The sequence below is a fragment of the Chenopodium album genome, chromosome 21, assembly GCF_948465745.1.
Source record: "Chenopodium album chromosome 21, dcCheAlbu1.1, whole genome shotgun sequence".
Taxonomy (NCBI): Eukaryota; Viridiplantae; Streptophyta; class Magnoliopsida; order Caryophyllales; family Amaranthaceae; genus Chenopodium; species Chenopodium album.
In genome coordinates this window covers 34,805,573-34,817,045 of record NC_137854.1, presented here as the reverse complement: position 1 = coordinate 34,817,045, position 11,473 = coordinate 34,805,573, and the positions used below count along the sequence as shown (strand labels likewise).

The following is an 11,473-nucleotide window of genomic DNA, read 5'->3' as shown; positions in this document are numbered from 1 at the left end:
AGTACCAAACTGCTTACAATCTATCTTTTAGGAACCGAAAATTGACTCCAACTATTCAGCCCACTAACGAATTCAATTGAATAATATTGAGTCGTATAAGACTTGTACCCGATATCATATCAATTTGCGAGACCTCAACTCGAAACTGAATTGATGAATAAGTTACGTTTTAACATTTAGTAACTCGTTCCGCTCCAACCTGAAATGTTTAAATCAACTTGTTTCAACATGTGACTTAGGGTCTGTTCACATGTACTTAATTTCAGTTCAGTTCAGCTCCAATCAGTTCATTTCATTTCAGCTCCTAATTTCCCTCTCTCATAAAATATTTATTTCAGCTCAATTCAATTCAGTTCAGTTCACTTCAGTTCAGTAAATGTGAACAGGCCCTTATTTTACCTATATTGTTTACAACTCGTGCCTAAACCCTTTGCGATAAACTGTAACAACATTTTTTTATTTGGTTAGTCTTATATGCTCTTTACAAACGTTATGAGGTTGTGATATGAACTTATAAAGCGAAAAATTTGTAGTCTTTTATAATTATTACATTACTTGATAGTTATATACATTAAAATTTACTAACATTGTTTATAAATTTAGTTATTAAACAGACATGTTAAAATCTAATTTATTTATCAAGTGTGTTCAAATTAAAGCTTTATTATTATTATTATTATTATTATTATTATTATTATTATTAGTTTAATATTGCGTGTAATTAACTTGGATCTTTATTTGTATTGTTTATTAGAGTAGATTATTTGTAGAAGAAATTTAGTTATTAAACATACATGTTAAAATCTAATTTATTTATCAATTGTGTACAAATTAAAGCTTTTATTATTATTATTATTAGTGTAATATTGCATGTAATTGACTTGGATATTTATTTGTATTGTTTATTAGAGTAAATTATTTGTAGAAGAAATTATATTTTAAATTTTTTTCAATGCATGCTAATACGAATATACATTGAGTTACCACATATTGAATAGGTGTTAATATATACGTTAAATCACCACATGTTGAATAGGTGTTAATCAATAAACTACATTATAATGATTATATTTAGAGAGATTTGAATAAATCATGGATTTCCAACAAATTTTTGCTAATGAGGGCATGGAAAAGGTTAGAAACCAAAGTGAGTAATTAATTAATTAATTAATTAGACATATAGCTATGTATAGCCACAAAATATTGGCAAAGTACATCTAAATTTGCGCAAAGTTGAACAATGCTTCTATTTATATCATATGCATGCATAAATATAATATCTGCCAAGAGCAAGTTGCAAACGAAAAAAGTCACAATTTATTTACCCATTACCATTAAAACAACACCATAATGAGCAAGGCATTTGTGTATAGAATGTTCCTTATTATGGTGTTGGTTCAATCAATTTATGGGCATCAAGTTCATAGAGTGGGTGATGAACAAGGTTGGAACCCAAATGTTGACTACAAGGCATGGTTGGCTGGAAAGACATTCCACTTGGGTGATGTTCTTGGTAATGTATTTTATTCTTTTCCTCATTTTTTTTTTATTGAAACATGCACTATAGAATCACCTCATATTTGATATTTTTTTTCTTATGCATGTAGAAATTTGATAATGATTCACAATATGGGACTATCTTAAGACATTTTTTGTAATAAACAAGATAACGACATTTAACATCTAAATATATTAAAAAAAATTGACCAATAGGATGTTTTAATAGTATATTTGATAGATATTTATCTTCGAGATTTTATATACGAATGCAATTTGGTTGTACATACACCTAAACAACTATCAAAAAAAAGAATGGTTGTGTTTATGATGTTGGGTCTTTCGTGGTGCAGAATTTAACTATAAAGAAGGCTTAGAAGTGCAAGAGGTGACAGCCAATAACTTTGAAGCTTGTAACAATGGCAATGTCATATTTGAAGACCATACAGGAAAAACCTTCATTCCTCTTCGTTGTACAGGGTCTCATTACTTCACTTGTGGTGTGTATAATTATTGTAAAGAGGGCATGAAACTAAACATAACAGTTACTTGATAGGCATAGTAATTAGGAAAGATTATCCAATCCTACAAGTTAGAGTTGTAATTATGGTACATAAATACATAATGTAATGTCTTTCCAGCAATTTTATGTAACAAATTGCCTATTTTTGTTAAATGGAATTGGTTTCATATTGTAAGTCTCAAATTTCCCAACCCTCCATTATAAATGAAAATTCTTTGAGATTGATATCAAAGAAATGAAGATAGGTCAATATTTCATGTCAAAACAATACGCCATAGCTAGGATTTGAGTGTATTTAAATACACATTTATAATTTTTTTTTTTTTTTTGTAAAAGTATCAAAAGTTTCAATTGTTTCTTCAAAAAAAGTTTCAATTGTAAGTAGTCTTACCTCTAAATTCTACTTAGTATACAAGCAATTATGTGTGTATGTGTCGTGATATCTCATGACCATTGGCTCAATGGGTAATTTCACGTTTGTATCCTTGTACTTCAGTAATCTCAATGACCATTGGCTATTTGCCTCTTTCAACAATTTACAAAATCAGCAATTCCATGACAATTGGCTCTTAATTACCGAGTTCCTGAAGTTTGCAGTGAACAAAGCCCTTAATCAGAAGAAATGTACCACATCGGCAAAAGACAACATACCCACAGCAACATCAGGTTATAAAGCGCAAGAGATTAGACTAAAGAAGTCATACCTTTCTCGGCCTTTTGGCTAAGATCAAGTGTAGTATCTGTTCTTATCAGTTTAATATCTGATACGTGGGTCAATGACCCACAACGATATTAAATTTATTTTTTAAGGGGGAAGATCCACCACAGTAGCTTGCTACTGGGATCTTCATGCTTCGCCCATGCGTTGCACTACTGCACGGGCCTGGCGCACCCCACCAATACTTAATTCAACTTTTTAGTGAATTAGATGATGTGTAACCAGAAAAAAATAGATACAGGGTTATACTCTGTTTTTATTATTTTCAAATCATTATCATCTTTGTTTAAATTGTTGTTCATGGAAATTTGTAGACTAGTATATTCATACCACTCCCTCCGTCATATAATACTGATTTAGAATGTAATTTAGATTCCCATTTCATGTATGTCATTAACTTATAAAAAAAAAATACCAATATAAGATTGAACACGTGACCTCTAATTTAAGTATTCAACACACTCAATGTCTTACCACCAAGCTATGTCATACTTTATGATCACCATATAAATACCAAATGCAATTACTCTTCAAGATGTGATAATTGATTCATAGACTAAATGTATGTATATTAATAAGCTATGTGTGATGACTCGGGGCATTGCTCGGGCCCAAATACTAGTTCACTTTTAATACGAGGACCCTAAACAAATACCAATGGCGTGAGAATTTTATTTTAAGGAGCATGCTATTGCCCCGAGGGTATTCATTAGCTTGTCTTTGATTATGCAAATTTTATTGTATTATGAGATCATGCTGTGGTCTAATCTTATACAGTAAAAATTTTCCACAGTAATTCTGAACTTGCCAGCCATATTCCATCTCTGAGTGCATTCTTTTTACTAATATATCTAATAGATATTATACAATGACAAATATTATCATAATATATCTACTTATCATAATATAATCTGTTCGTAACTAAATAAAAATTAAATACCAATAAATATTACTGTATTACAGATCTACAGATATGGTCATATGGAGAATGATCACATAGTATTGATAGTAACACAATATGTTCTTTAGACACCAAAAGTTCCTTTTACTGTCAATCATAATAGTGGATATTAATATACTTGTAATTTATATTTCAATTCTTAACAACAATGTGGACGTGCCGGAGTGGTTATCGGGCATGACTAGAAATCATGTGGGCTTTGCCCGCGCAGGTTCGAATCCTGCCGTCCACGCCTTTTTTTTCTTTTTCTTGTTTTTTTTTTTGTGTGTGTGTGTGTGTGTGTGAATCTATGTACATTATACCATTTTAATGTTCTGAATAGTGAATACAAACAGACATGAATGAAACTCACTGCATTACCTTCTTTCAATCAATATATGCTCCGTCCGTAGTATAATTCCTAGCGTTCCTCATTAATTCAGAACCCAATTTTCGATATTAAACAATCGCTACACTTGATTAGAGCCAAAAGGCTGTGACATCCGACATGTACCACCAAGGCACCAACTGCCAGCTTCTCCTACTGTGCACAAAACATGTTAATCTTTGGCAAATATCTGCTAATTATCAAGCATTCGAATTCTGAATTCTGAAACACAGTAATAAAGCTGAAGGGATTTGATTAATTATGAAACAATCTTCAGTAGAGAGCATGTTAAGTTGTTAACTATATATGAAAGAATCACAATATTAACCAACAATAACAAAGCCAATAATTCCAAGTACTCATATGCAAAAAATCCAACTCATTTCAATAGTGCTTGGGTATCAAATTAGCTTTATCTTTAGCATATATTGCTATATTCCTGTAAACTGCTGGGGCAAAGACACATTACTTAGTAGTATTGAGGATAATAAAGTCCCACATCGGTCAATAACATAAGATCCAAGCCAGAAATGAATTATATATTACTAAGCAAATTTAGTATTATATTCACGCAGCCACGCAGTGAGCACAGAGCGAACTATTCTTTCGCCTTTTACTAAAGATTACCGTGTGCTCGCTGCATTCAGTGGCATACGTTTATTTTTGGAGGAAGTTCCATTATTGGAGCTTCCAACAAGTCTATTCAAAAGTATACACTCTCCTAGTTGATCATGCTTTATATGCGACAATACATTTTATCAAAAAATACGTGTAGTTTTTTCATTCTAAATGCATGTATGCTTATCGTAGAAGTTAATTTAATGTCTTAATTCTTGATTTTACTTATTATTGTATAAACTACCAAACATGACCTTTGGGAATAGAGAAAATAGTTTATAATGTCTTCCTTTGTTGATTGAAATAGTAAACATGACCTGAAATGGGTATAATCAGACTGTCAAAGTAACATAACAAGGGTGTTTCCATATTTATTGACTAATAAAAATAACATAACATGTCAACCTTATCTGGCTGCCTGCCTATCATGGCTATACAAGCTAAATTGGCATGGGTAATGCCGTAATGGTAGGCAGACAACCCCTATAGTCCCATACCATATTATCACCTTGTTCTTAATTTAGCCTTTTTCGTTCTTTCCTCCACAAACGAGCTTCGAATGAACTTCGTGAATTTCATCTTCGTTTGCTGGGTAAAGTTCTAGAGTTCCTGCCATCAATTTGAAGACAAGAAAACTCAAAATTTATGTACTCAAACTAGTACCTCTATTCATAGCTTGATCTATTATAAATTTATGATTTTTATACCTGTCCTATGTCTTGTAATACTAAATCCCAATATGGCAATATGCATATAAACATACATTGATGAATATTACAATCGCTAAATTACTGAATAGTGGTGACAAGTTGAATTGTCCCACATTATCAAATACTATAGGCTTCGTAAGAAAGAGGGATATAAAAAAAAGATGTGCATGACTGAGCAACATACTTACCTGGACGGGGTCAATGGGCGATCATGAAGGCTCATGGCCTAGGTTGGTGGCCTCCATTGCACATCAGGAGGGGTGCATGCCTAACATCTTCCCAAGAGGAAGAGTGTACGTCATAATTTGTGATAGTGGGGGCCTGCGTTCGCGCGGCCCCTATACAATTTACAGTTTCAACAGTTATTCTAACGTCGGTATACATCTCAGTGTATGAAGACTACACTGCTGCATCGTGTAGTTCTGACATCAGTCCATTGCACAGTCCAGCCACTCTTAATATAAATCTCAAATACAATTAAGCATGAACTAATTCTACAGGCAAGCTGCTTGAAATCATTTACAAAACATTACCAAGTTGATAATACCAAGGATTGACTTGGCCTTTTCACCCCAGCAGAGAAACAAAAGTTTGAAAAGACGATAATTTTTATTACTATGTTTTGTTTGCATGTCATGCTTGCATAATGGGAAACAATCAACGATTTATTCCTCAAAGTTCAAGCCTAAGTTGTTAGGACATTAAGCATCTCATGATTCTGACATTAACTAACACAGTTGTAATGTTGTTAACATAATAGATCATACAAACGTTTCAGATATTAAACTAATAAAACAGAAAACAGATACTATGCTTTATCTTATAGACAAAATACCCAGAAGGACAAAAGATATGCCTCACAAAATTTACATACCTCTATCTATTTTCCAGCAAAATCCAGCCTTTACTGTTGCTTTTCTATGTGAGAGTCAAGTTTTGTAATGTGAGATGTTCACTTCAAACAGAATTACTTACAACAGAAGTTCCAAAGCCTGCAAGTAAACATAAGCAGCAAGTTATAGCCGAGGAAAGCAGTAGCAATTTTTTACGAGACAACATTTCAAACGCATAATTCAATAAGACACTAAACTAGAAATTTAAAATAAACATCAGCTAGCGCCTTTCAATACAAAAGCTTCAACTAAGTAAGGACACGTTCTTTACTTTCTTGAAGTAAAATGATAAAAGCAAAGGTATACTGAAACTAAGCACCAGCCAAATAAAAGATCTATAGTCAAGCACTTGTTCGAAATCTACTATTACTTTGAACAAAATACTCAAAACCACTATATTCTATAACTACAAAGCTAAGGGTAACTGTTAAAGCAGATGTGATAAAGAGATAGGAGCGACAATGGCACAAAATCTTTACGTGATCCACTGCAATATGCATTAGCTACATCCACAGGCAGAGATGAGAACAATATCAACCCCTGAAATCATTCAGCTCATCGCAACTAAAAACAGATTAACCCTTACAAGTCCTTAAGCATAAGGCTACAACCTACCAGGCATAAACCAAAGAACTTTTTTCTCTTTACAAAAGCTTAGACATTATGTATGGGCTCAATGAGTAACAAATGAGGTTTTAAATAAAATGATCCGTGCTCTCTTAAAAAACCAAAGTACAAATCTACCTTAAGATTAGATGCAAAAAGCTCAAATATGATAACTTTTGCAATCGCAAAAAACTCTAAAAATGCTTTCATATATGATAACGATGACTTTCATTTCAAGGGATATACTAGATCTCATCCAAAGCAAGTTCTTTCCTGGTTAACAAAACACATAATCTCAAAACCCTGAAAAAGCCAAAATCACAATAATTTCCTTAATTCATTTAACACTGTTAGCGTTAAATTACCAAGAAAATACACCCTCCTTAGTTCACTCAACACAAGTTGCCTTTCACTTTACTTGCATAATTAGATGTTCCACAGTTCCAGTGATTCACGATGAATCAAAATAAGAAAATTCATAAAAATCACTAACATTGGCAAATTTGAGTCAATGCACTACAACAAAAACAAAAATATGACTAATAATCTTTTGATTACATGTTGAGTTGTTGACCTTATTTGACACTTGATATCTACCACAATTCCAATTATAGCGATATTGTAGGATATTTCGTTGTTGTCACGCACTCCCGCATCATTGGAATACTAAATTGAGAAGGACAACATAAGTATAAGAAAACCATGGAATATTGAGAAACATACTTACCTGGACGGGGTCAATGGGCGATCAAGAAGGCCCATGGCCTAGGAAGGTGGCCTCCATTGCACTTTGTGAGGGATGCTTACCTAACATCTTCTCAAAGAGGAAGAGTGTACGTCATAATTTGTGAGAGTGGGGGTCTGCGCTCGCGCAACCCCTAACCAATTCCATTCCTAAAACTTGTACTCTGTGCAACAACATAACTAATTAAATTATGGAGAAACAAGAACTCAAGAATCAATATTAAGCAACATGAAATCAATAAATAATAAGAATACAGTTTTGGATTATATATACTAATATATAGTGTAAAATCAAACATGAAATCAATACTTTCTTGTTATTTCTCTTCAGTTTCATACTTTTGTTTGTTGTTTTTGGATTTACAAGTGCTTACCTTTTCAGGGTTCATTAAATATTAGCAATACTGTAAAGTGTAGACAATACATTTCTCACATGTACTGTAGTTGGAGATTAACAGCTAATTTGTTAATTTAAACTCTAGGTTCTGGTTTCAGTTATTTCAACACAAAGATTGGACAACTCAGCCTGACAAGGAGAATGGTTGAAGTCTATCATAACTAACCCCATAAAATTATTCATATATTTTGCAGAAAATTTTCAAATCTACACTTAAGAAATTCAGGCACATATGGAACAGGCAACAAATGACATTGTCTCAGTAGAATCATCTGCCGTGAGACAGCAAGCAAAGCCATCTCTTGTTTTGTGGGATTCTACTCCATACTTTGTACAAGATACAAGAAAAAGGTGCAAAATTCCCACATTATTCAGGAAAGAATTTCCTATCAAGGACTGCAGGGTATAAATAAGAAAGCCTGATTAAATTACAAATTACGCAGCCATGCAGTGAGCACAGAGCGAACTATTCTTTCGCCTTTTACTAAAGAATACCGTGTGCTCGCTGCATTCAGTGGCATACGTTTATTTTTGGAGGGAGTTCCTTATCAGGAACTTCCAATAAACCCAGTGAAGGTTTTTGTCAAATTTCCAACTAACTGTGTAGAAGATATTCCAATTTAAGCTTCTATTACAAATCAGGGTAAGAACTTTTTGTTATATCTAAAATGTTACCCTCTACCCTTAATGTTTGTTCCATACTACTGTTGGTTTAGGGAACCCCAACTTTACTCTCACAACCATTATATTTAACACACGCTGTTCTTTCATTAATTTCGTTCAACCAAAAATTAAGAAGATAGCCATACCCATATGGAGCAAACAGAAGGGTACTGATACCTTGCAGTTGTCTGTGGTATCTAGCACTCGAGAAGAGTACAGAGGGCTACAGATCCTTGTGCAAACTGCAAACCATATACAGTATAATTTTGTATGTCATGACGATTCAAGCACTTCATACGATCAAACCTGAGTTTAAAGAACAAATAAAGTTGTTAAGTGGCAGAGTTGTCACAAAAGCAAGCTTCAGAAAAAAGATTTAAGCTGCTAGAGGGAATAGAAACTCCCAAAAATAGGATTGATTTAGGGACTGCACTCCCTATAATTTAGGCTATAAAGAACTACATGTGAATGAAACCAATCAATGTGGCAAATAATCATCTATATACTGTACAGATCTAATTAGTTGACAAACACGAGCAAGAGCGCAAAAATGGGCTGCATGTCTTGGATTAACAAGAGCATACCAGACAATGGACACATTTAGCTACAAGTTAGCATCAATAAGACCAGTGTAGAAACTAGCAAACCCATTGAGCATTATCTACTTCGTCAAAAATAAAATAAAATTCAGCACTATCTACATTCTCTATTATGAAAATTGCATCACATATTCACATGAATACCTGAAACTGGAAGCTTTTAGGAAAAAAACTAAAATCTGACCAATTGTTGAACCATTTCTCGAATCATGTGGGTCAAGGGCCATGCTAATCTTCTCTGCATCATTACAGATTTATATGATGTCTCAGAAAATGAGAAAAGATAAAAGTATTGCAGCCAATACTTCATACAAAGATACGAACGTGTGTATCTTTAGGCTTGGAATGCTGAATTATGATTCAGAGCTTCAAAATCAAAATGAGTCTTCGATTAACTAGAAATTTTGCAAAGCTCAAAAGATCTAAAGCTACCAAAGACAATATATCAAGTTAATAACTCACTAAAACTTCCAGGAAAACCTATTCAAGGTGTTCCACACAACCGGTGGTTTACTCTCTAGCTCAAGTAGAAGTTAAGATGCAAGGTAGAATGAATTGATCTAATCTTTCCATTGGTTACGCATAGGTTGCTCTATAAGAGAGCGCTAACCTGTCTTTGAAATATTAATTAGTAGCAGTAGGGTAAACCATTGGTCACACATAGGTTAATCTATAATTATACTTTTATGACATCATTAATGTCAAGTCATGTCATATTAGGACATCACATCATTAAAAATTTGTAACATAATATGACATCATTAAAGTCAAGTCACATCACTTTATATATACTTTTATGACATCATTATAGTTAAGTCACATCACTTCAATATACTTATATGAATCATTATAAATATATGACATCATTATAGTCAAGTCACATCACATTATTACACTTATATGACATCGCTATATTTCATGAATTTCAAAATAAAATCAAAACTCATTGTTGGTATTTTATGGAGATCTTTATCGTTGTCTTATGGTTTCAAACCTCTTTCATGAATTTCAAAATAGAATCAAAACTCATTGTTGGTATTTTATGGAGATCTTTATCGTTGTCTTATGGTTTCAAACCTCCTTATATGACCCAGGAGTAACTCATTCAGTTCATTTTTTGAAAAAATTTCAAAAACTAATTCGAAACAAAAATGGTTAAATCTATTAGGGTCCATGGTAAAAAAAGTCTAAAATTGTCAAAATTGAAATCTATAATCCACGTTATTTGAGGAATTTTGGAGGTTTCGGGATCCGGTACCGGAAAGACCTGAGATGGTAGGGATACATCTCGGGGTCATATAATGACGTTTGGAACCATAAATGACCATTATATGTTGTCATAAATGTCCGTGGTGTAGCTTGATTTTATGAAATCAATGCAAGTTGTAATCGGGAAGATTGACTATTTAAAGGCATATTGGATGATTTTATCCACCCAAATGGGCTCCCGGAGGGTATTAGGGACCATAATAAAAATCTAGGCAATCTTTATTTCCGGGCGAAAAAAAGGTTTAAAAATTCCAAAATTGAAGGCTATTATCCACGTTTTTTGAGAAATTTTGGTGGTTACGGGGCCCAGTGGCGAAAAGGGTTGAGATCCTAAGGGATACATCTTAGGGTCATATAATGCCGTTTGGAACCATATATGACCATTATATATTGTTATAAATGTCTGTGGTAGACTTGAGTTCACGAAATCGGTGCAAGGTGCAAACGGGTAAATTCATCGTTTAAAGGCATATTGGATGGTTGCACCCACCCAAATAGACTCCCGGGGTGCATTTGGGTCCATGGTAAGTATCTTGGAAATTTTTATTTGCGGGTCAAAATAAGTGAAATATTGGCCAAAATTGAAGGCTATAATACGCGATTTCAGGTTAGTTTTTGACATTTTTTCAAAAAAATTAAATGAATGTGTTGGATGATTTTTGAGGTCATATAAGGAGGTTTGAAACCATAAGACACCGATAAAGATGTCCATAAAGTACCAAGAATGAGTTTTGACTCTATTTTAAAATTCATGAAATATAGTGATGTCATATAAGTGTAATAATGTGATGTGACTTGAATATAATGATCATATATATTTATCATGATGTCGTATAAGTATATAGAAGTGATGTGACTTGACTATAACGATGTCATAAATTTATAATAATGGCATATAAGTACATTGA

General features: G+C 33.1%; 6 non-coding genes and 1 pseudogene across 6 annotated transcripts; 6 read left to right on the top strand and 1 right to left on the bottom strand.

Moving 5' to 3' along the window:
* Positions 1 to 2,720: 2,720 nt before the first annotated feature.
* Positions 2,721 to 2,917, top strand: LOC145603334 (U2 spliceosomal RNA). The gene has a single exon (XR_014104843.1). It is a non-coding gene; the product is annotated as a U2 spliceosomal RNA (small nuclear RNA).
* A 932-nt stretch (positions 2,918 to 3,849) lies between these two features.
* On the top strand, positions 3,850 to 3,931 carry TRNAS-AGA (transfer RNA serine (anticodon AGA)). The gene has a single exon. It is a non-coding gene; the product is annotated as a tRNA-Ser (tRNA).
* Positions 3,932 to 4,639: 708 nt separating this feature from the next.
* On the top strand, positions 4,640 to 4,756 carry LOC145603348 (U5 spliceosomal RNA). The gene has a single exon (XR_014104854.1). It is a non-coding gene; the product is annotated as a U5 spliceosomal RNA (small nuclear RNA).
* Positions 4,757 to 5,574: 818 nt separating this feature from the next.
* On the top strand, positions 5,575 to 5,736 carry LOC145603193 (U1 spliceosomal RNA). The gene has a single exon (XR_014104725.1). It is a non-coding gene; the product is annotated as a U1 spliceosomal RNA (small nuclear RNA).
* Positions 5,737 to 7,612: 1,876 nt separating this feature from the next.
* LOC145603274 (U1 spliceosomal RNA) lies at positions 7,613 to 7,775 on the top strand. Its single transcript, XR_014104792.1, has one exon. It is a non-coding gene; the product is annotated as a U1 spliceosomal RNA (small nuclear RNA).
* A 700-nt stretch (positions 7,776 to 8,475) lies between these two features.
* On the top strand, positions 8,476 to 8,592 carry LOC145603344 (U5 spliceosomal RNA). The gene has a single exon (XR_014104850.1). It is a non-coding gene; the product is annotated as a U5 spliceosomal RNA (small nuclear RNA).
* Positions 8,593 to 9,480: 888 nt separating this feature from the next.
* On the bottom strand, positions 9,481 to 9,576 carry LOC145603183 (U6 spliceosomal RNA; annotated as a pseudogene).
* Positions 9,577 to 11,473: the final 1,897 nt, after the last annotated feature.